Genomic DNA, 21923 nt, shown 5'->3' with positions numbered 1-21923 from the left:
GCAGTAGATGATGAGGACAAGCAGTATACAGGGGTAGTAGATGGTGAGGACAGGCAGTATACAGGGAGCAGTAGATGGTAGGGACAGGCAGTATACAGGGGGCAGAAGATGGTGGGGACAGGCAATATACAGGGGGCAGTAGATGGTAGGGACAGGCAGTACACAAGGGGCAGTAGATGATGAGGACAAGCAGTATACAGGGGCAGTAGATGGTGAGGACAGGCAGTATACAGGGAGCAGTAGATGGTAGGGACAGGCAGTATACAGGGGGCAGAAGATGGTGGGGACAGGCAGTATACAGGGGGCAGTAGATGGTAGGGACAGGCAGTACACAGGGGGCAGTAGATGATGAGGACAAGCAGTATACAGGGGCAGTAGATGGTGGGGACAGGCAGTATACAGGGGGCAGTAGATGGTAGGGACAGGCAGTATACAGGGAGCAGTAGATGATGAGGACAAGCAGTATACAGGGGTAGTAGATGGTGAGGACAGGCAGTATACAGGGAGCAGTAGATGGTAGGGACAGGCAGTATACAGGGGGCAGAAGATGGTGGGGACAGGCAATATACAGGGGGCAGTAGATGGTAGGGACAGGCAGTACACAAGGGGCAGTAGATGATGAGGACAAGCAGTATACAGGGGCAGTAGATGGTGAGGACAGGCAGTATACAGGGAGCAGTAGATGGTAGGGACAGGCAGTATACAGGGGGCAGAAGATGGTGGGGACAGGCAGTATACAGGGGGCAGTAGATGGTAGGGACAGGCAGTACACAGGGGGCAGTAGATGATGAGGACAAGCAGTATACAGGGGCAGTAGATGGTGGGGACAGGCAGTACATAGGGGGCAGTAGATGATGAGGACAAGCAGTATACAGGGGCAGTAGATGGTGGGGACAGGCAGTACATAGGGGGCAGTAGATGGTGAGGACAGGCAGTACAGAGGAGAAGGCAGTATATACAAGCTCCCCTCTCACACACATAATTCACATTGCATCAATATGAATTCTGATGGTATGTGCCTTACAAAATTAAAAAAATGTATATCCACATTGGAAAGTGATTTGTGGTCCTCTGTGGGGTTGCAGTGACTTTCATACTTATATAGCACTTTTATCTTGTCAGCTACATCTGTAAGAATCATGTACTGGCACACAATCCATCCAACTACATGTTGCCTCGCCTGACACATTGCTTCCACCCACATTAAAAATTACGGATGCCACAGAACAGTCCTTCTCTGGCACAGCACCCCTCATTCATCCCCTCAGACAGTGCAAGCAGGCAAGCTGTGCGAGCATAGCATGATTTGCGTAAGTGACGCACTAATGTCACTAACTTTTTTGTTCATCAACATGAATGCCAGAGAAATTCAGTGAAAACAGGGGAGCCTAAAAAGCTGTCTGGAAGTGATGTGTGATATCTGGCAAGTTCTCAGGCATGATGACTGGATATTTTTTATTTAGCTTTTATGAATATCCAAATCTCCCTAATAAAAGGTTTTTGCAAGTTTCTAAAACTGGTATAAGGACAGTAATGATTATCAGATATCTTGCTACTAATTTGTTATTTTTTTAATCACGATCCTCAAATAAACTGCTGTACCTGAACTAATTTAGATAAAAATAAAAATCATTCTAATGCATCAAACGACAAATGTTAATAGGGAAGTGGCCTAAAAATAATAAAGCATTAAAACATTTTCTTCATAAATATTACATAATGAGATTGTGTAACGAGATTGCTTGATTAACCACCTTCTCATGAGACATGTGTGCTGTTAGTAAATGTATAATGGCTATTTCTAAATTTCCACTTGCTAAAACTTTACGTTTTCATTTCTTTCTTTTTTTTTTTTACTTTATTAAAATATGATAAAAACTGTGGTGAAGTGACTTGCAGTGGCATAAGGTGGTTGTGGTGCATTGCAAATGAATGCAACATGTTTGCGTTTTTATGCAAGGCACTGCAACCTACCTCAATGCAGCGTTATTCTGAGAACAGTTTTTTTTTATCTTAATAGATTCTATGTATTAACGAGGAAGCAAACCCTGAATGTTTTACATGCAACAGTTGCTCCGACTTTGCAGAGAGACAACAAGCCACATCCAAGTATACAAAGTTGCATCAAAGTTGCACTCAAAAGTCGTGTGACTTTGGAGTCATACAAGTGTGAATGGAGTCTTGGTCAGGCAGCTATAGAGCCACCTAGAATACTTTTACCGAGCAGCTGATCGCAGGCTGTAAAAATTGATACTAAGCTCACAACTGCAGCTGCAGCCATGAGTTTGTTTAAACCCCTTCAGGTTCAGAACGTTATTGTGATAGAAGTATATCTAGTTTTCTTCTAAAGTTCCCTTACATGTTACTTTAACTTATAGTGAGCGATCGACGCACAACAAGTATTTAGCAAGTTAAATCTGAAAACACTTGATCTACACATTTTTTTTTCCAGTGTCAATTACTTGTTAGGTGAAGAGTGAGCAGAACAGTCAGGAAACCAACAACTTCTTACTGTGCAAACATATCATTAAAATAAATACTTCATGTAGCCTAAATTAGATTATTTTTGTCTATGAAAGTAACTGTTTCTTGCCATGAAAAAGACTGTTTCTACCACCATAGGTATAATTAAAGCTAATTGATTCACAGTGTCAAATTAGCAGTTCCTTAAAGCAAAACTAAACCCATCGATTTAACAGTTTCAAAAAACAGTTACATTTCGGCACGTGTCGGGAATGTAAGTGTCACATTGATTGTGATCTCAACCAAACTGTCAAACCATCCAATGGCTGGTGCCATAACTGATCACATGTGCGGCACCGTGGGAGTTGAAGACTAAACAGAGGCCAAGATGGCAGCTTCTTTGGCTGTAAACGAAAAGAGGATTTAGTTCTGCTTAAAGCTTGGTATACACATAGGAACCGACTGACTTTTGGTACGTGTGTACAGCTGCCTGATTGGTACTGTTGAAAAACCAGCATTTGATCAGCACTTGCAGCCAATGGCTGCAGTGCTGATCTGTGTATTCTGGCAGGGGGGAATGTCTGAATACAAAAACACAGCGGGAGAGATCCCTGCATCAACATTATTTATTACTGGTACTTCTATAGTGCCGTCAACTTACACAGCGCTTTACATATACACTATATACTGTGTGTATATATATATATATATATATATATATATATATATATATATATATATATATATATATATATTGTATATACAGTATCTTACAAAAGTGAGTACACCCCTCACATTTTTGTAAATATTTTATTATATCTTTTCATGTGACAACACTGAAGAAATGACACTTTGCTACAATGTAAAGTAGTGAGTGTACAGCTTGTATAACAGTGTCAATTTTCTGTCCCCTCAAAATAGCTCAAACATAAATAATAAATGGTGAAATCAGTCCATGAATTGATAAATCAATAGTCCATAAATCAATCAGGTAACCACTACAGTGACTTCACACAAATTGGAAAAAGTACTGTATACCATTTATTAAAAAAGAAGAAATGTATTGCACTTACATAGAATAAAATTCATAAAACAAATGCCGGCTGGCAAACATAATAGCCATCCTCCTCACAGACAGCATGGTGACATCAGTGCGTGCCGATGCGTTTCGTCATAGGTGACGTTTTCAATGAGGGTACAGCCATTAATATCTAAACCGCCGGCAACAAAAGTGAGTGCACCCTTAAGTGAAAATGTCCAAATTGGGCCCAATTAGACATTTTTCCTCCCCAGTGTCATGTGACTCGTTAGTGTTACAAGGTCTCAGGTGTGAATTGGGAGCAGGTGGGTTAAATTTGGTTTTATCGCTTTCACTCTCTCATACTGGTCACTGGTGGGTCAACATGGCACCTCATGGCAAAGAACTCTATGAGGATCTGAAAAAAAGATTTGTTGCTCTACATAAAGATGGCCTAGGCTATAAGAAGATTGCCAAGACCCTGAAACTGAGCTGCAGCACGGTGACCAAGACCATAGAGCGGTTTAACAGGACAGGTTCCACTCAGAACAGGCCTCATCATGGTCGACCAAAGAAGCTGAGTGCACGTGCTCAGCGTCATATCCAGAGGTTGTCTTTGTGAAATAGAAATATGAGTGCTGCCAGCATTGCTGCAGAGATTGAAGGGGTAGGGGGTCAGCCTGTCAGTGCTCAGACCATATCCCGCATACTGCATCAAATTGGTCTGCATGGCTGTCGTCACAAAAGGAAGCCTCTTTTAAAGATGATGCACAAGAAAGCCCGAAAACAGTTTGCTGAAGACAAGTGAGACTAAGGATATGGATTACTGGAACCATGTCCTGTGGTCTGATGAGGCCAAGATAAACTTATTTGGTTCAGATGGTTTCAAGTGTGTGTGGTGGCAACCAGGTGAGGAGTACAAAGACAAGTGTGTCTTGCCTACGGTCAAGCATGGTGGTGGGAGTGTCATGGTCTGGGGTTGCATACTGCCTGCACTGGGGAGCTACAGTTCATTGAGGGAACCATGAATGCCAACATGTACTGTAAGATACTGAAGCAGAGCATGATCCCCTCCCTTTGGAGACTGGGCCGCAGGGCAGTATTCCAACATGATAACGACCCCAAACACACCTCCAAGATGACCACTGCCTTGCTGAAGAAGCTGAGGGTAAAGGTGATGGACTGGCCAAGCATGTCTCCAGACCTGAACCCTATTGAGCATCTGTGGGGCATCCTCAAATGGAAGGTGGAGGAGTACAAGGTCTCTAACATCCACCAGTTCCATGATGTCGTCATGGAGGAGTGGAAGAGAACTCCAGTGGCAACCTGTGAAGCTCTGATGAACTCCATGCCCAATAGGGTTTTTGCAGTGCTGCAAAATAATGGTGGCCACACAAAATATTGACACTTTGGGACCAATTTGGAGATTTTCACATAGGGATGTACTCACTTTTGTTGCCAGTGTTTAGACATGAATGGCTGTGTGTTGAGTTACTTTGAGGGGACAGCAAATTTACACAGTTATATAAGCTGTACGCTCACTACTTTACATTGTAGCAAAGTGTAATTTCTTCATTGTTGTCACATGAAAAGATAAAATAAAATAATCACAAAAATACGATGGGTGTACTCACTTTTGTGAGATGCTGTATATACCGTATATTGTACATTCACATCAGTCCCTGCCCTCATGGAGCTTACAATCTAATTCCCTAACTCACATTCATACATACTCAGGCCAATTTAGGCAGGAGCCAGTTAACCTACCAGCGTGTCTTTGGAGTGTGGGAGGAAAATTGAATACCCAGAGGAAACCCACGCATACACAGAGATTGTGTTGATGCAGAGATTTGTGAGTTTGTTTTTTTTTAACCCGCTGATTGAACAAAGAAAACTCCTCACTATGTGTACCTTGCTTAAAGTACATCGCTCCTTGTACACCTCATTCTTTACAATGCATTTACTTCAAATGTAATAATGTAACCCTCGATGGAGGAATCTGTTTTCTACTTACGCCTCTTGTGTGTATTGGAATTAAACCCCAGTAAAACTTTTTCTCTAAAAAAGACTATTGCTACCAAACTATTTTTTTGTGGCCTAAAGCCTATGCAGGCTGGAGTACAGTTTTGGGTACTAGGATGATTCTATTACCCATCAGCAGAGATTATAGCGAGCCTATTGTTTTTAATAAGACAGATCCAGTGTGGTAAACTTGCAGTGAGATGAAATGATCATCTTAACTAAAGTCATTGGGGTGGATTTACTGAAGACTGTGCACTTTGCAAGTGCAGTTGCACTCATTTTCCCCAGAGCTTAGTAAATGTGTTAAAGCTTCACTTTGTAAAGAATACCCAATGAGGTGCAAGGAAAAAAAACAAAAAAAACAGAATCTTTGCTTGCACACGTTTGGATGAGGAAAATCAGCAGAGCTTTACCACATTTACGTGCACAGTCTATTTGCCTTTAATAAATCAACCCCAATGTCTAAAAATCCAGAGGGTGATTTAAGCTTCAGTTTATTTGGAATATTTGGATGAATAAATATCAATCTCAGTTTATTCCTCTTTACCCTTGGTAATCATATTTGAGCTTGTCTTTTGTAGAACTTAGCACTAATTTAATACGTTTGTTACTCTTTTGTACATGTATGTGCTGGATGTCATGCGATAATTACATAGCTACATAGTAGGTGAGGTTGAAAAAAGACGTAAGTCCATCAAGTCCAACCTATGTGTGTGATTATATGTCAGTATTACATTGCATATCCCTGTATGTTGCGGTCGTTCAGGTGCTTATCTAATAGTTTCTTGAAACTATCAATGCCCCCCACTGAGACCACCGCCTGTGGAAGGGAATTCCACACCCTTGCCGCTCTTACAGTAAAGAACCCTCTACGTAGTTTAAGGTTAAACCTCTTTTCTTCTAATTTTAATGGGTGGCCATGAGTCTTGTTAAACTCCCTTCTGCGAAAAAGTTTTATTCCTATTGTGGGGTCACCAGTACGGTATTTGTATATTGAAATCTTATCCCCTCTCAAGCATCTCTTCTCCAGAGAGAATAAGTTCAGTGCTCGCAACCTTTCCTCATAACTAAGATCTTCCAGACCCTTTATTAGCTTTGTTGCCCTTCTTTGTACTCGCTCCATTTCCAGTACATCCTTCCTGAGGACTGGTGCCCAGAACCTGACAGCATACTCTAGGTGCGACAGGACCAGAGTCTTGTAGAGCGGGAGAATTATCGTTTTATCTCTGGAGTTGATCCCCTTTTTAATGCATGCCAATATTCTGTTTGCTTTGTTAGCAGCAGCTTGGCATTGCATGCCATTGCTGAGCCTATCATCTACTAGGACCCCCAGGTCCTTTTCCATCCTAGATTCCCCCAGAGGTTCTCCCCCCAGTGTATAGATTGCATTCATATTTTTGCCATCCAATTGCATTATTTTACATTTTTCTATTTTGAACCTCATTTGCCTTGTAGTTGCCCACCCAATTAATTTGTTCAAATCTTCTTGCAAGGTTTCCACATCCTTTGGAGAAGTTATTGCCCTGCTTAGCTTAGTATCATCCGCAAATACAGAGATTGAACTGTTTACCTCATCCTCCAGGTCGTTTATGAACATATTAAATAGGATTGGTCCCAGCACAGAACCCTGGGGGACCCCACTACCCACCCCTGACCATTCAGAGTACTCCCCTTTTATCACCACCCTCTGAACTCACCCTTGTAGCCAATTTTCAATCCATGTACTCACTCTATGGTCCATGCCAACGGACCTTATTTTGTACAGTAAATGTTTATGGGGAACTGTGTCGAATGCTTTTGCAAAATCGAGATACACCACGTCTACGGTCCTTCCTTTATCTAGATGGCAACTCACCTCCTCATAGAAGGTTAAAAGATTGGTTTGGCAAGAACGATTCTTCATGAATCCATGCTGATTACTGCTAATGATACCGTTCTCATTACTAAATTCTTGTATATATTCCCTTATCATCCCCTCCAAGAGTTTACATACTATTGATGTTAGGCTAACTGGTCTGTAATTCTCAGGGATGTATTTTGGACCCTTTTTAAATATTGGTGCTACATTGGCTTTTCTCCAACCAGCTGGTACCATTCCAGTCAGTAGACTATCAGTAAAAATTAGGAACAACGGTCTGGCAATTACTTGACTGAGTTCCCTAAGTACCCTTGGGTGCAAGCCATCTGGTCCCGGTGATTTATTAATGTTAAGTTTCTCAAGTCTAATTTTAATTCTGTCCTCTGTTAACCATGGAGCTGCTTCCTGTGATGTGTCATGAGGATAAACACTGCAGTTTTGGTTACTGAAGCCCCCCGATTCACTCGTGAAGACTGAGGAGAAGAATACATTTAATACCTTCTCCATCTCCCCATCCTTTGTAACCAGATGTCCTTCCTCATTGTACTGCTCTCTCACCAATTATAATTTTAATATGTACGTTTTACGATGTAATATAGGAATAACATTTTCATCTTGCCCTACTTACCCCCCCCCTTATCTGTTTTAATTGCTTATGTGAATTGTAAATGCGCACATTTTAATAAAAATTTCTATTAAAAAGATTACGCTGATCTAATATACATGCATAAAAACAGAATGACTGCTTTCTCCCTTTTAAAGTGGCAGCATTTGACATGCTTGTATTTCCATCTTGACACATAGAACTTAAATTATTATTTATTGAAGAACAGCATTTAAAATGCAAAAGACTTGTGTTCCCAGCTAAGGAATGTTCATAATTAGGTGTACAATGCTTCATGGTATTTCAAGAAAGTACTGTACATGACAAGCTAAGCTATGTCTTCTCAGTAATAAATGTCCCTGGAAATTATTGTATAAAGATTCAGAAGACTGTATGAGCAATGCATTCCAAAAGTGTTCTTTAACCTTACAATCACTTTTATGGGTATGCAAAGGTGACTTATGCATTAACACAGCATGCCATGTGCATGACCATAGATTTGCCTGGATTTGGTGAACCTGGCTTTGTCACATTAAATATGACCTCTGGGTAGATATAAAAAGAACACAATTTAATTCAGTTATGTTATTCATTTAGAGGAATCATTAAATATATTTTAGCAAAGACTCTACCACAACCCTATTGTCTTCCCTTTGCTTAATGCACAGGGATGTGGTCAATTGTAGTCTGGATTCTATATTGCAATAAATGGACCAGCCAGCAAAAAAAACAAAGCAGAGGACATCCGATGTAAAAACCGCAAGGAGGTCATTGAGAACAAAAAAGTTATTCAAAAATGTGTATACACAATTGTGTATGAGTATGTGGCAGGAGAATGTCCAGGCGACCACCTAAGAGACCTATACAGATGTATGTGGCAATGGTTTGACGAATGTCATTCAAAGACTCTTCAAAATTTTGCTTACTTTTAATATTTAATTTTGGACTTGCATAGCAAAATACAAAGTACTTTTTATACATATTCACTCCACTTTATTTTTGTACGACATAATTAATAGGTTTGCACCGATATTACTTTTTTAAGACCGAGTACAAGTACCGATGCTTTTTTCAAGTACTCGCTGATACCAATTACCGATACTTTTTTTTTAAATGTCATGTGACAGTTTTCAAAGCATGATTTTGTAAATGATTAGTTTTTCTCCTTCACTGATGTGCGCTGATGAGGCTGCACTGATGAGCACCGAACTGATAGGTGGCACTAATATGCAGCACTGATGGGCACTGAACTGATAGGTGGCACTAATATGCAGCACTGATGGGCACTGAACTGATAGGTGGCACTGATATGCAGCACTGATAGGTGGCACTGATATGCAGCACTGATGAGCACTGATAGGTGGCACTGATATCCAGCACTGATGGGCACTGAACTGATAGGTGGCACTGATATGCAGCACCAATGAGCACTGATAGGTGGCACTGACTAATTGGGCACTGATATGCAACACGGATAAGCACTGATAGGTGGCACTGATTATGCAGCACTGTTGAGCACTGATAGGTGGCACTTCTGGGCACTGATGGGCGGCACTTATGGGCACTGATAAATGGCACTGATGGGCGGCACTTATGGTCAATGATAGGTGGCTCTGATGGAAACTGGTAGGCGGCACTGATGGACAGGAACTGATGGGCACTGAAATGCAGCACTGATTGGCAATTGCTGGCATAATAAATGATGAGATGAGAATGAGACAATAACAATTCAAACTTGGAAAGGAAGGATTTTGCAGTGCTAGTACAAATGCTGCGACGCCCATCTTGGTACACCCTGCACTTGGCCTCAGTCAGAAGGCAGCAGTGGACATCTCTTTACACCCAGCCCATATAGTTAGTGAACTATATGGGCTGGGTGTAACAAGATATCCACTGCAGGCTTATAGTGGCCAAGTGCAGGGTGTACCAAGATGGGCTTCGCCTCTAAAGGAGTGTTCCTGAACGTCACTTCCGTTAGCGAATGTGAATGCCTTGGTTGCCGATTCTGACGGGAACATGCAGCTGCGCCCCGCACCCCTCCCCCAGCCAGCTTACCTTCCGCTGCTGCCAGCCTGTTGAGGACTCAGTCCCTGCTCCGCCCTCTCCGCCCACTGACTTCCGGGAGCGAGCGATGCTGCCTCTTCATTCCCAGGTTTCGGATTAGTCAACGGGAGCATTTGCATGGTACAAGTACTCGTGCAAATGTTCGGTATCGGCGCCGATACTGATACTAGTATCGGTGCAACCCTAATAATTAAAGTAAATCTTTTTCTCATAAAATATTTTATTGAATTTTATGGTTGGACAAAAAGAGTACAACAAGCATCTCAATAACAAAGTTACAGATGATTAATATGCATAGACAATGTAACAGTGTTGGTTTTCCGCCCACTGAAGAGGTAATGATCACTTTAAGTCAGGCGGAGCAACCTAAAAAAACATTTGAATATTGAAACTTGCAATAAACCTGTGGTATTTGCAATGTAGGCGAGATGACCAGTGGCCATTAGATAGCCTATGGAGAGTAGAAAGAGGGCTAATTGTAATGTCGACCGATATACAATACATTCAACATTTTCTGCTAGAATAAGCAGTGATTAGTGTAGAGACCGGAAGATATCTATGGGAAGTGTAGTGTACACACCACCAGGTGATACTCCCGGTATCATTCACCCCCAAAGGGAGCTCCGCTGTGAATAAACCGGGAGGTTTGAGAAGTAAGTAGGTAAAGCTAAATCGGTGGTGAGGTTGAGGGTTGGATAAGGTCCCGGTAGGGATTCTGAAGAATGGGATTGTAATGCGATTTGGAGTGTGTATAATAGTACAGGTATGTACCTTTATTTGTGAGGTAAAGGCGAAAAGAGATATTTTATTATGAGTAGAAAGCTTATCTAGATGGGGAACAGTGTGGGGAGAGCACTACCTGTAGGGGGACGAGTGGAAAAGGGGGGTGAGGAATGGCAGCAGTATAATGTATGTGACATAAACGGAAGGGGACCGATGAACTTCAGGAGGGTCCTGGAGGAATGTGTGACGATGATGTCCCAGTTTGGGTTTGTCTATAGTGTAGCCAACTTGCCCAGGTGACATAAAATTTGGTAGGGTGGTCTGTGGATTGAGATATGAGATTTTCCATGTCAGCTATGCGATCTACCCTACGGATCCAATCTTTTACTGTAGGGGGGGTAGTGGTCCTCCAGAGGGCAGGGATGCAAAGGTTGGCTGCGTTGATGAGATGTAAAGTGAGGGATTTTTTGTAGGAACGCAGGGAGGCAGGAGTATGGTGGAGCAAATAGAGTGCTGGGGAGGGTGTCATGTGGAACGTAGTGATTTGTGCAATCAGCTGATTGATTTCTTGCCAAAAGGGTCGGATCAGGCTGCATTCCCACCAGATGTGCAGTAGGGTGCCTCTGGACGCACCACATCTCCAGCAGGTTGGTGGAATGGTGGGGTGAAAATGGTGGACCTTCTCAGGTGTCCTGTACCATCTGGAGAATAGTTTGTATCTATTTTCCTGTGTGGAGACATTAATGGAGCCTTTGTGCATGAGGGTGAAAATTTGATCCCATTCATTGGGTGAGAGATCTATGGATAGGTCATTTTCCCACTGGTGTATCAGTTTGTCCTGCTTAATCTGGTGGCCTGAGAAAAGTAGGGCGTAAAGCGTGGAGATTAAGTGGCTCTGGGGTTCGGTACTTAGACAGATGAGTTCAAACGGTGTGTGATCTCTATGCCAATGGGACATGTGTTGTGTGGCCTGTAGAAAATGTCTTATTTGTAAGTATTTATAGAAGGGTATCTCATGGTTGGGTAAGTTTGCAGAAAGTAATGGTTGGGAGAGAAGTGATCCGTTCCTAAAAAATTGGTTTGCCCTAGCCTGTGTGGTATATGCAGCACGGGTCTTGTCTTTCAATGTCAGGCCAGGGGGGAAGCTTGGGTTGTTGTCGAGTGGCGTCATAGGGCCAGGAGAGGGTGAGGTTTTGAGCGATTTGCAGGCCATTTTGAAAACGGATAATGTGGCACCAATAAGGGGGTGTGATGAGAAATCGCGAGGGAGGAGTCTGTGAGTAATCCAGGGAGAGTTGGCAATTGGGAAGCTTGTCAAGGAGTCTTCTAGCACAATCCAGTCTTTAGAGGGGCGGTGGATGTGCCAATCAACCACTTTGGTTAAATGGCAGGCCCAATGGTACTTTTGGATGTCCGGGAGGCCTAAGCCTCCAAGTTGTTTGGGGAGGGTTAGTCTGACCCAGCTAAGTCGTGGGGCTTTGGTTGCCGAAACGAAGTTCCTACAAATACGTTTGTAGGAAAGGAAAAAGGACGTCGGGAGTTTAATCGGTATAGCTTGGAGGAGGTAGAGTATTCTGGGTAGGATGTTCATTTTTAGTATGGCGATCCTGCCTAACCAAGAAAAGGAGCCAAGGTGCCACTTCCGAAGATCTGATTGGATGGACAGGATCAATGGAAGAAAGTTTTTTGCATAGAGGTCAGATAGTTTTGTGGTAAAGTTAATACCGAGGTAGGAGATGTCTGAGTTTTCCCAACTAAACGGGAAGTTCTGTTTGCAGAGGGCCACTGTAGCTATTGATAGGGTGATATTAAGTGCCTTAGATTTTTCAAAGTTGATTTGAAGGTTGGAGAGGTTTTTGAAGAGTGTAAAGTCAGCCAATAAGTTTGGTATAGTCGTAATAGGGTCTGTCAAGAAAAGTAAAATGTCGTCCGCATAGGCTGCTAGTTTATACTGCTTATGCAGAACGTCCACCACTTTAATGGCAGGATTGTCCCTCAGTCTGCGGAGCATGGGTTCCATGGTTAATATGAATATTAGTGGCGATAGGGGGCAACCCTGTCTGGTGCCATTGGATACAGAGAAGGCGTCCGACAACTCCCCGTTAACCCTGATCCTGGCCCTCGGGTAGGAGTATAGAGCCAAAATCATTTGTAGCAAACGGGGTGGGAGGCCTATAGTTCTCAAAGTTGCTTCCATGTAGTCCCATGCAACTCTGTCGAACGCCTTCTCTGCATCCAATGAAAAAAAAAAGCCAGGCGTAGACGTTCGGCTGAGCCAGTGATGAATGTTCAGTGCTTTGATGGTGTTGTCCCTGGCCTCACGGCCGGGGACAAAGCCCACTTGGTCTAGTGAAATCAAGTTAGGGATGAAGGGTAGAATGCGGTTGGCCAACGCTTTTGCATATAGTTTCAAGTCCACATTCAGAAGGGAGATGGGACGATAATTGGACACTAGGGTGGGGTCTTTACCCGGTTTGGGAAGGAGTGTAATGTGGGCTTCGAGTAGGTCTTTGTTAGCTACAGAGTCAGGGGTAAGATTGTTAAGGGCTTTGGTTAGATGTGGGAGGAGTATGTTCTCGAAGGATGTGTAGTAACAGACCGAAAGACCATCAGGCCCAGGGCTTTTGCCCGTTTTCATCTGTTTTAGGGCCGCTTGTATTTCTGTCACGGAGAGAGGAAGGTCTAAAGATTGTACATCCTCAGGAGATAAAGGGGTTGGGCCATATTGCGTTAAAAATTCTTTGATGGCTGATGAGCGATCTAAAGGAGTGTCAGTGTTGGAGGTGGACGGAGGAAGGTTGTACAGTTTGGAGAAGTATTGGGTGAATTGTGCTGTTATGTCTTCATTAGTCACCAAAGCTTTCCCGGCTGGACTGTTAATTTTGTGGATAGTACTTGAGGCCTTCCTTGCTTGGAGAGCTCTCGCCAGGAATTTCCCAGCCTTGTTGCCAAATTCATAGTAGAGCTTTTGTGTTAGTGCGAATTTGCGTTTCAGCGTAACGTTCAGTGTTTCTAATAGCTCTTCTCTTGCCTGAGTAAGTTCATTTAGCGTAGTAGCCGCTAGGGAAGCCTTGTGTGATTGTTCAAGCTTAGGTATGCGTGTAGTAAGATCGTTAATGCGTGCAAACCTGAGTTTATTACGTTGAGCTGCTATGGACATTAGTTCCCCGCGAATGACGCATTTATGGGCCGCCCATGCAATCACTGGAGTGACCTCATTTGAGGCATTGGTTGAGAAAAAATCAGAAAGGCAAGTAGATATTCTGAGGACGTCAACCTCGTCAGTCAGTAAGGAGCTATCCAGTCGCCAAATATGTGCCCGTGGACGTAGCGCAGAGAATTGCAAAGTCATGGAGATAGGGCTGTGGTCTGATAATAAAGAAGGTTCAATGGTCGCCTTGGTAAGATATGTCAGGTCTTTTTGGGAGAGGAAGAAGTGATCCAATCTAGAGTATTTGTTATGTGGGGATGAATAGAAAGTGAAATCTTTTTCTTTAGGGTGTAGAGTACGCCAGGTGTCATGGAGTAAAAGGTTGCTCAGTTGTTGTTTGATGGATCGTAAGGCTCTATATGTGAGTGAAGAAGTACCAGTGGAGGTGTCAACGGATGGTACGAGAGGAACATTAAAATCACCTCCGACTATGAGGGTTCCCGAGTAGAAGCTGGAAAGTAGCTGTAGTGTGTTTTGAAAGAATGTGACTTGGCCAGAGTTGGGTGCATATATATTGGCAATTGTGAAAGGTTTCTGATGTATGCTCCCTTTTATGAAAAGGAATCTGCCGAGCGGGTCCCTTTGGACATCTGTTACCTGGAGGGGACAATGTTTTGAGACGAGGATGGAAACCCCTTTCGATTTTGCGTCAGAGTTGGAGGCATGGAATACCGTGGGGAAGTGGCCGTTGTGCAGTTTGGGGATGGAGTCCGTTCGAAAGTGCATTTCCTGTATCAGTGCAATTTGAGTTTTAGCTTGTTTAAGCGCATGAAGGAGTTGGGATCGCTTTTCAGGTGTGTTTAAACCTCTAATGTTAATAGAGAGTAATTTGAGGGCATGTAGCTGAGGATCGTGCAATCTGTCGTGTGTGGGGGTGGTTGAGGTAGCCGCCATTAGAAGGGAGAAGGGGAGAGGAGAGAAGATATGAGGAAATAGGTGTGGTCTGTTTCAACTGAATGTGTACACAAGCGAGGTGCGTTTGTAATTGGTGGGGAACCGAAGAGGTGCGGAGTTAAACGTCCACGAGCCTCTAATGAGGGAGGTCGGTGTGGTACAGAGCGCGCCCGAGGCACAGTATCCTGTAGGGATTACTGAACCCCGTAACGAGCCTGTGTGGGGGTTGACCTAAATCCAGGCGATGGAGAGAAGGAGGTACTATAGGACTAGAGTACAGGTGTTAGGGTGTGGTCCACCGCCACAGGATGGATAGAAGCAATGGAGGAGGTATATAGCTTTCAACAATTTTTTTATGAGAGGGGTGAGGAGAGCCCCGATTGGTGTGTAGGGATGCGTATGGAGCTCAGGTAGTAGAACAAATATTAGGGCTGTCAGGGTAGCCCAATAATGTATGCTGAGTCGCGGGGTTGTCCCCCATCGCGGCCCGGGAGAGGTGGCACTCCCTGTTCCATGTCACCTCCCTCAGGTCTGTCCTAAACATTGCCCCAAATGACGCTAGGTGCTGAGGCAGCAGACAAGAGCCATGTCCTCAACATGTATCGTCACATATATCGATAGTAATGTTAGTGTGAGGAGTATATGCTTCCAATTTTGGGTGTTTCCCGTGAGGTCCCCAGTCTCCAGGACTACCCTAGGGAACTTATGGAGCAATGTAGATCAGAACAAGTAAACAATAAATGCGTTTTAGATTGTAACATTATGGACAGTAATGAAGAAGGAAAAAAAAAAAAAAAAAAAGGGAAAAAAATGCATAGTCATTGTGGAAGACTGCATCACCTAGGAAAAAAAGTGTTAGAGGTATGTTACCGTAACAGACCCACAATGTGAGGAGAGTAGGACGCTCAGTTTGCCCTCAACATCAGGATCTGCAAACAAAATGGTAGCTGGAATAAAAGTCCGAGTGCTGTGGCCGGCCTGTGTTGGATGTGTTAGAGGCAGTGCTGATGCGAGTTTGATACGCTTGAAGAGGCAGGAGCGAGGCAGAAGCGGAGGTGAAGGGGTCATGTTCAATAGCCGTTGTACTTGGAGGAACTGCGCGGAGAGAGCTCCTTTGAGCGTCATGGTGAGGACAGGAAGGCAGTTCGTATGGGCGGAACTTCCCGGCCTATCCAGGCAGAGTTTACACCCGCTGAGCTTTATGGGGAATGTAGTTCTGTGACATTGAGATCTGTTTTGGCCAGCCGTTGGTTTGCGTAGCCTACCTCTGGAGTAGGGCGGAGCAATTCACGAAGCAGAAGCGTAAGCGTTGTCTGGGGGACAATGCGCAGGCAGATATGCGTTGCTTAGGTAGCACATGAGAGGCCGGACGAGAAGGGCAGATGTGCCGTTGTCGGAGCTGAATTCCTTTTAGCGAGAGTTTCCAACAAAAAATAAAAATAACACAAAGTTCCAAATATAAAACTGGTGAAAGAAAAAAAAAAGGAAGGGTTAAACGGCCGATGGAGGGTCGAACTGGGCAATCAGAGATTCGTGATATAGTCTCTATATCCCGCCATTAGCGACCTCTGCGAGCTCTTCGTGACCGCGGTGAGACGGTGGAGGTAGCCTCTTGTGGTCCAGGGCGGTAGATGGCGTGGTTCCTCAGGATGGAGGGCGAACGGTGCCTGCGATTTCCAGAGCCTTGTGTTTCCATGGGTTCGTCCCCGCGCCCGTCTCGGTGGGATGGCCTGGGACGAAAAGCTGCATACCAGAGAGGTACCGAGATCAAGAGCAAGCCATATGTGTGGAGCAAAATTGTGGTAAATCTTCAGGGACCTTGAGAGCAGCCGAGCGGCCATTAGAGGATGCAATAAGACAGAAGGGGAACTTCCACTTGTACACAATGTTTTTGTCTCTGAGGGCATCCAGCAAGGGCTTGAGATCGCGTCTGTGCTGCAGTGTAATCCCTGAGAGATCTTGGTAGATTTGGACAGGGTGGCCCTCGTGTAGAATCTGCTGCATACCCCTAGCTCGTTTAATTATGTCCTCTTTTAATTTGTAGTCAACAATGCAACAAATGACATCTCGTGGGGCATCGGTCTCCCTGCCTTTTGGTCGCAAAGCTCGGTGAAGTCTCTCCATATCGATTTGAGTGTGAGGGGGACGCTGCAGGATATTATTGAAAATGGCCACTACAGATTGAGTGACTTGTTCTCCTTCAATAGACTCTGGAAGACCCCTGATTCGTAAGTTGTGCCTTCTTCCTCGGTTGTCGAGGTCTTCCAGATGTCTTTGCATATCACGCATTTGTAGGGTATGTGAATCAATGCGGGTGGTGACAGTGTGGAGAGACTCCTCTTGTCGTTCCGTGGTACGTTCAACGACATGTACCCTATCATTGAGCTCCCTCATGTCCAGCCTAAGTTCTGAAATGGCCGCATACAGGGTCTCCTTAATGTCATCCGCTATTGAGCGGAGATCCTGCAGATCAATTGGGGGTGGAGGTAGGAGCTCTATTCCTGTTTCCCCGCCGTGGGGATGTGGGGGTTGTTGAAGCGAGGCGCTGTGGTTAGATGGCGGTGCCAATTGCTGTGGAGAGTGAGGGAGCCCGAGGCGGGAAGGCGCCATGTTGTTTCTGCCGGCCCTGAACATCTCCGGAATGTTCTGGCCTTGGGAACCCGCTAAATCTCTGGGGGAGCGAGAGCGGGAGGCAGAGGAGTTTCGGGAGGCCGTTCCCATAGTTAAGGGGTGAAGTGGAGAAATAATACCTCAGTATTTTTGAAGTTTACTCCTGTGGCGGGCAGAGCTCAGTAATCACACGTCTTTCTCCATGCCAGGTCAGGCCACGCCCTTTAAAGTAAATCTTAACCCTAATTGGATAATATTTTGTTTGCAAATGCACTGTATATATCACATCCAACTTCCGTGTTTCTTTTTTTCAAATAAAATAAACCACCTTTCGTGTAATTACAACTACAAGTCTTTGGGTTAAGACTCTCTATCAACTTTGCCAACATGGATTCTAAAGCTTTTGCACAGTCTCCTTGCCAGACTTGCTCAAACGCTAAACAGAAATAATTTAGTAAGATTCTCAATTCGGCATGTTCCCTCAGACATAGCTCCTTGTTAAAGATTTTGGCCTCATCAGACTAGAGAACCTTTCCACATATTTTCGTGATCATAGTCACAGCAGACAGGACTAGGGGTGGCCAGCTGCTGATTGACAAGCTAGCAGCTTGTTAATCAATGGTGACTATGCCGGAGGTGGGAACACTAGCCTGCTCTGAATAGCGGTGTTACTTGTTGGTACTTGTTGGTGCTTTTGGCACATTAATTAGGTGCTAAATGCAAATTAATAAAACAATTTTAACAAACTTAAAAAACTACATTACATATTTTTAACCATAGCTCTACTTTAAGTTCTTTGCAGATCCTTCAGACTTATCAGGAAGCTGGGTGCATGAATTCTTATAGCGGGGTGGGTAGGGGTGTGTTTTTTGAAGCACCTGATAGGCTTAAAAATAGGGTGGGCTTGGAGTGCAGAGCATTGCGTCTGGAGCCCATCTAGGTGCGTTGCAACAGCGAATGAATATTGCAACACTTATCCTCCTCCCGGGCCAATTGGGAAGCGGGTCTGATACCCATCACCCGATTGGCTGAAAGGACAAGCGATCCTATTGGACACCTAGGAGGAGGAGGGGAGGAGTTGGTAGCCGCCATGGAGGAAAGGACTTGGAGCCAAGCTGCTGCACGCTGCCCGCCACGATGAGGTAAGTGCCGTAGCGACCGCAAACAGCCGGGGATCATCAACCTGTGCGTTATGTAGTGTCCCTGTGCTGGTGTCGGCTGTTATAGATTAGAGTGGTGAGTGTCCTTCGTGCTATCAGTGGTGAATAATTAAAGGTGAAGAATATTGTAGGATAATTGCAGCAAAATCTATAGTGTTCACAACAACACAAGCAAACTAAAAAAGAAAAGAAAAGTGATTTTGCGCAGTAGCCTATTACCTGAGGACTAATCCTCTGAATATTGTGTAATCTAAACAGATTGCACGATATTCAGAGAATTAGTCCTCAGGTAATAGGCTACTGCGCGAAATCACTTTTCTTTTCTTTTTTAGGGTGTTATAGATTGGCTGGACTCATTCCCTCATTCTCCCTCATTCCTCCAGCCGCAGTTCCCGGTGTCTGGCTGTCAGTCCGGGTGTGTAGATGGGAGGGGAGCAGAGCACACACAGCCCGTTAGTACCAGGAGCCGGACCGACCGTCAAACAGCGCGGCGAAAAAAAACCCACCAGACGCCACTGTCTCCCAGACCCATTCCTTTCATTCATTTTCAGTTCTTTCAGTCATGGAAGCTCGGCATCACATACACCTGTTACTATAGCTTCCTGTTTTCAGTTTAGTGAATAAAGTGAAGCTCTGCTGACTACCACAATTCAAGCAAAAAAATGTTTTTTTCTTTAAATGTCCTTGCATGTGATTGGATATACTTTGCAAACTGTCACCCCATTCAGGAAGCTCGGGGGAAAATTCCCTTGCAGAGTGAACATCCTATTTGCCTTTAGTAAATCAACCCCTTTGTCTCCTGTAGGTGTCCTCGCTGAGGAATATGCATAGCTATATACATACAGTGACAGAAGAAAGGTGCTGTAATACTGTTAGGAAGTCACAGAGGAGTAAATGACATACAGCAAGGGACAGATCACTTGTCATTTACTTCCCAAGATGAATCTGCAGTTGGGATAATTGAATTCTGTAGAGGAAGGTCAGTCACTGATGTTGACATATTTACTAAAGTATGTATCTCATTATTGTTTTATATTGGCCACTGGTTTTCATCTCACATTCATTAGTTGTCTCGAGAGTGGTCACTTCAATGTGACAATGAATCATGTTTAGTTACTGTCTTAATAAAGTTAAAATAAATGTTGGGCTGTTAGGTTGGAGATTGGAAATTAAATGTTTTATAATATACCGTGTGTGTTCTTTAAATGTTAACATATAACTTAAGGCTTGGATTACATTTGCAGTTTGAGGTGGAGGTGTAAAAACACAGGGATAAGGCACGTTTTTACTGGCCCCAACTGCTCCCCCTTAAGCTGCCAAGGCAGCAGATGGGGGCGTAAGCATTTCAACAATTATCTCCTTTGTCATGTTCAGCAGGCGATACCGCCCACCGAACATGACCCATTTAATGGAATAGGACTGTGGCAAGGTGGTGCAGGTTTTTAGGGGTTAAAAGAGACAGTGAAGAGGCGTTACAACGCCTCCTCATCACCTTTCAATCGCCTTTTGAAAAGCGATCCACCACTGCTTTGGTAAACGAGCTCAAAGGGGGTTTTCTTCTTTAATCTGAAAACTGGAACTGTTGCAGAGCTAATATGGAAAAGGTCCAGGTCTCTTACGTTGTCCTCATAAGCAACCAAAGGACACAGCTTAGATCAGAGTTGAAGAGAGTTGAACTCTTCGTTTTTTCATGGCAAGCTTTATTTCTGCTTTCCACTGAAAGTTTAAAAATGGAAAATTAATCAAGACCAGCTCCAGGGCGTACTCATAGCCAACTCATACAATTAGGTGCTACCTTAATACATGTCATTTAGGAATCTTCTTACATTGTTATAATGTACAGATTTTACAAGAAATCGAAGGTTCAATCATTTTTCAAGCCTGACAATCCTATTATATGAAGCACGTCTTTAGAAAAACTAATTTTAATCACCTTGATTAGATTTTTCTTCAGAATAGCCTTGAAGATTAGGTTAAAGGAATTCGCTTTTTCTTTCTATTCTGTGATGTAGGATTAACAGACGTATTCTGTAATGCCAGCTAAAGAACGATGATGGTATAAGAAGTCCAGAGACACAGCAACTACTCAAAAATCAGTACATTATGACTTACAGAGACACCCATTCTAAGGCTTCAAAGAGAACTAAAAAGAATAATAAACTGACGAGCGGGACAACCTTGTGGACCATACCTCTACCTTTCAACCCTTTTTCTTCTTTCTCTTTCCTTTTCTCCACCTTACGATTAAAGCTCATTATCAGAATTTATTTGACCTATATACACTCTACTTGTAAACAATATGTATAGTAGGTATAAATCATTTAAATACCTACAAAAGTAACTAAGGAAATTATATATATCTTTAATTTAGGTTTACGTGAACCCAATGTTTAATATTTGAAATTTCATGATATTTACCTATATAAACCCTACTGTAAAACAATGAGCTTACTTTATAGATCCTTGTAAACTTACTTTATGTATCTTTATAACATTGTATACTCAATAAACTTCTTTTGACAAGGAAAAATCAGTACATTAAACTGAAATTAGATCTGTTGCTATGAGTACCTTGGCACCTTCTTTGTTTTTACTGCCATACATTGATTGGCTTTGTCGATGTTCTTTCTAAAATTCTTATATTTTTTTTTTTAGCAGGCCAGCAATAGCTTAAAAAGAAACAACTTGAGGCATGACATTTCTGTAAAAATTTGCATGAAACACAGAAAAAAATACGGCTGTCACAGAGTCCATAGACATAATCAGTTAAGTTTTCACTAACCTGTAGTACATAGCACCTAGTGACCAGTCAATCTATTCCCACAGACAGGAAGGTATCAAAGTAGTTGTAAAACCTTATATATCCAGTGAAGTGACCGGCTTCAGTTGACACACAGAGATGAAACAAATCCTGCATAAGTTCTACCTGTCTATCTGCAGCCATATCTTAGTCTCGGCCATTTAAATTATACAATTTACACAACATTTCTGATTGTCAGAAGGCAGGGGGTGAGGATCTTATGTCCCATGCTGCAGTGCATACAGCAGGGAACTGAGTGTAATTTGAGATCTGAGTGGAGGGAATGGGCACACCCCTCCTTGTTTTTCTTTTATGTTTTATGACTGTACAGCATCATACTTTGCTATTATTGACTATGTGACTCTGTGGTTGATTTACTAAAACTGCAGAGTGCAAAATCTGGTGCAGATCTGCATTGAAACCAATTAGCTTCCAGTTTTTTTTTTGTCAAAGCTTAATTGAACAAGCTGAGGTTAGAAGCTGATTGGCTACCATG

General features: G+C 43.3%; 1 protein-coding gene and 1 long non-coding RNA gene across 2 annotated transcripts in view; both read left to right on the top strand.

Moving 5' to 3' along the window:
- LOC141139725 (uncharacterized) overlaps positions 1–21751 on the top strand; it is a 55236-nt gene extending 33485 nt beyond the window's left edge. Inside the window, exons 2-3 of the long non-coding RNA XR_012243792.1 lie at positions 19433–19606; positions 20640–21751. This is a non-coding gene — a long non-coding RNA (uncharacterized lncRNA). The remainder of the gene's footprint in view (positions 1–19432; positions 19607–20639) is intronic.
- The window catches only part of PPM1L (protein phosphatase, Mg2+/Mn2+ dependent 1L), a 423750-nt gene that overhangs the window by 123506 nt on the left and 278321 nt on the right, over positions 1–21923 (top strand). The gene's annotated exons all lie outside the window — the stretch shown is intronic.

This window comes from Aquarana catesbeiana, linkage group LG04 (genome assembly GCF_042186555.1).
Source record: "Aquarana catesbeiana isolate 2022-GZ linkage group LG04, ASM4218655v1, whole genome shotgun sequence".
NCBI lineage: Eukaryota > Metazoa > Chordata > Amphibia > Anura > Ranidae > Aquarana > Aquarana catesbeiana.
This window is presented reverse-complemented; position numbering and strand designations above follow the sequence as displayed.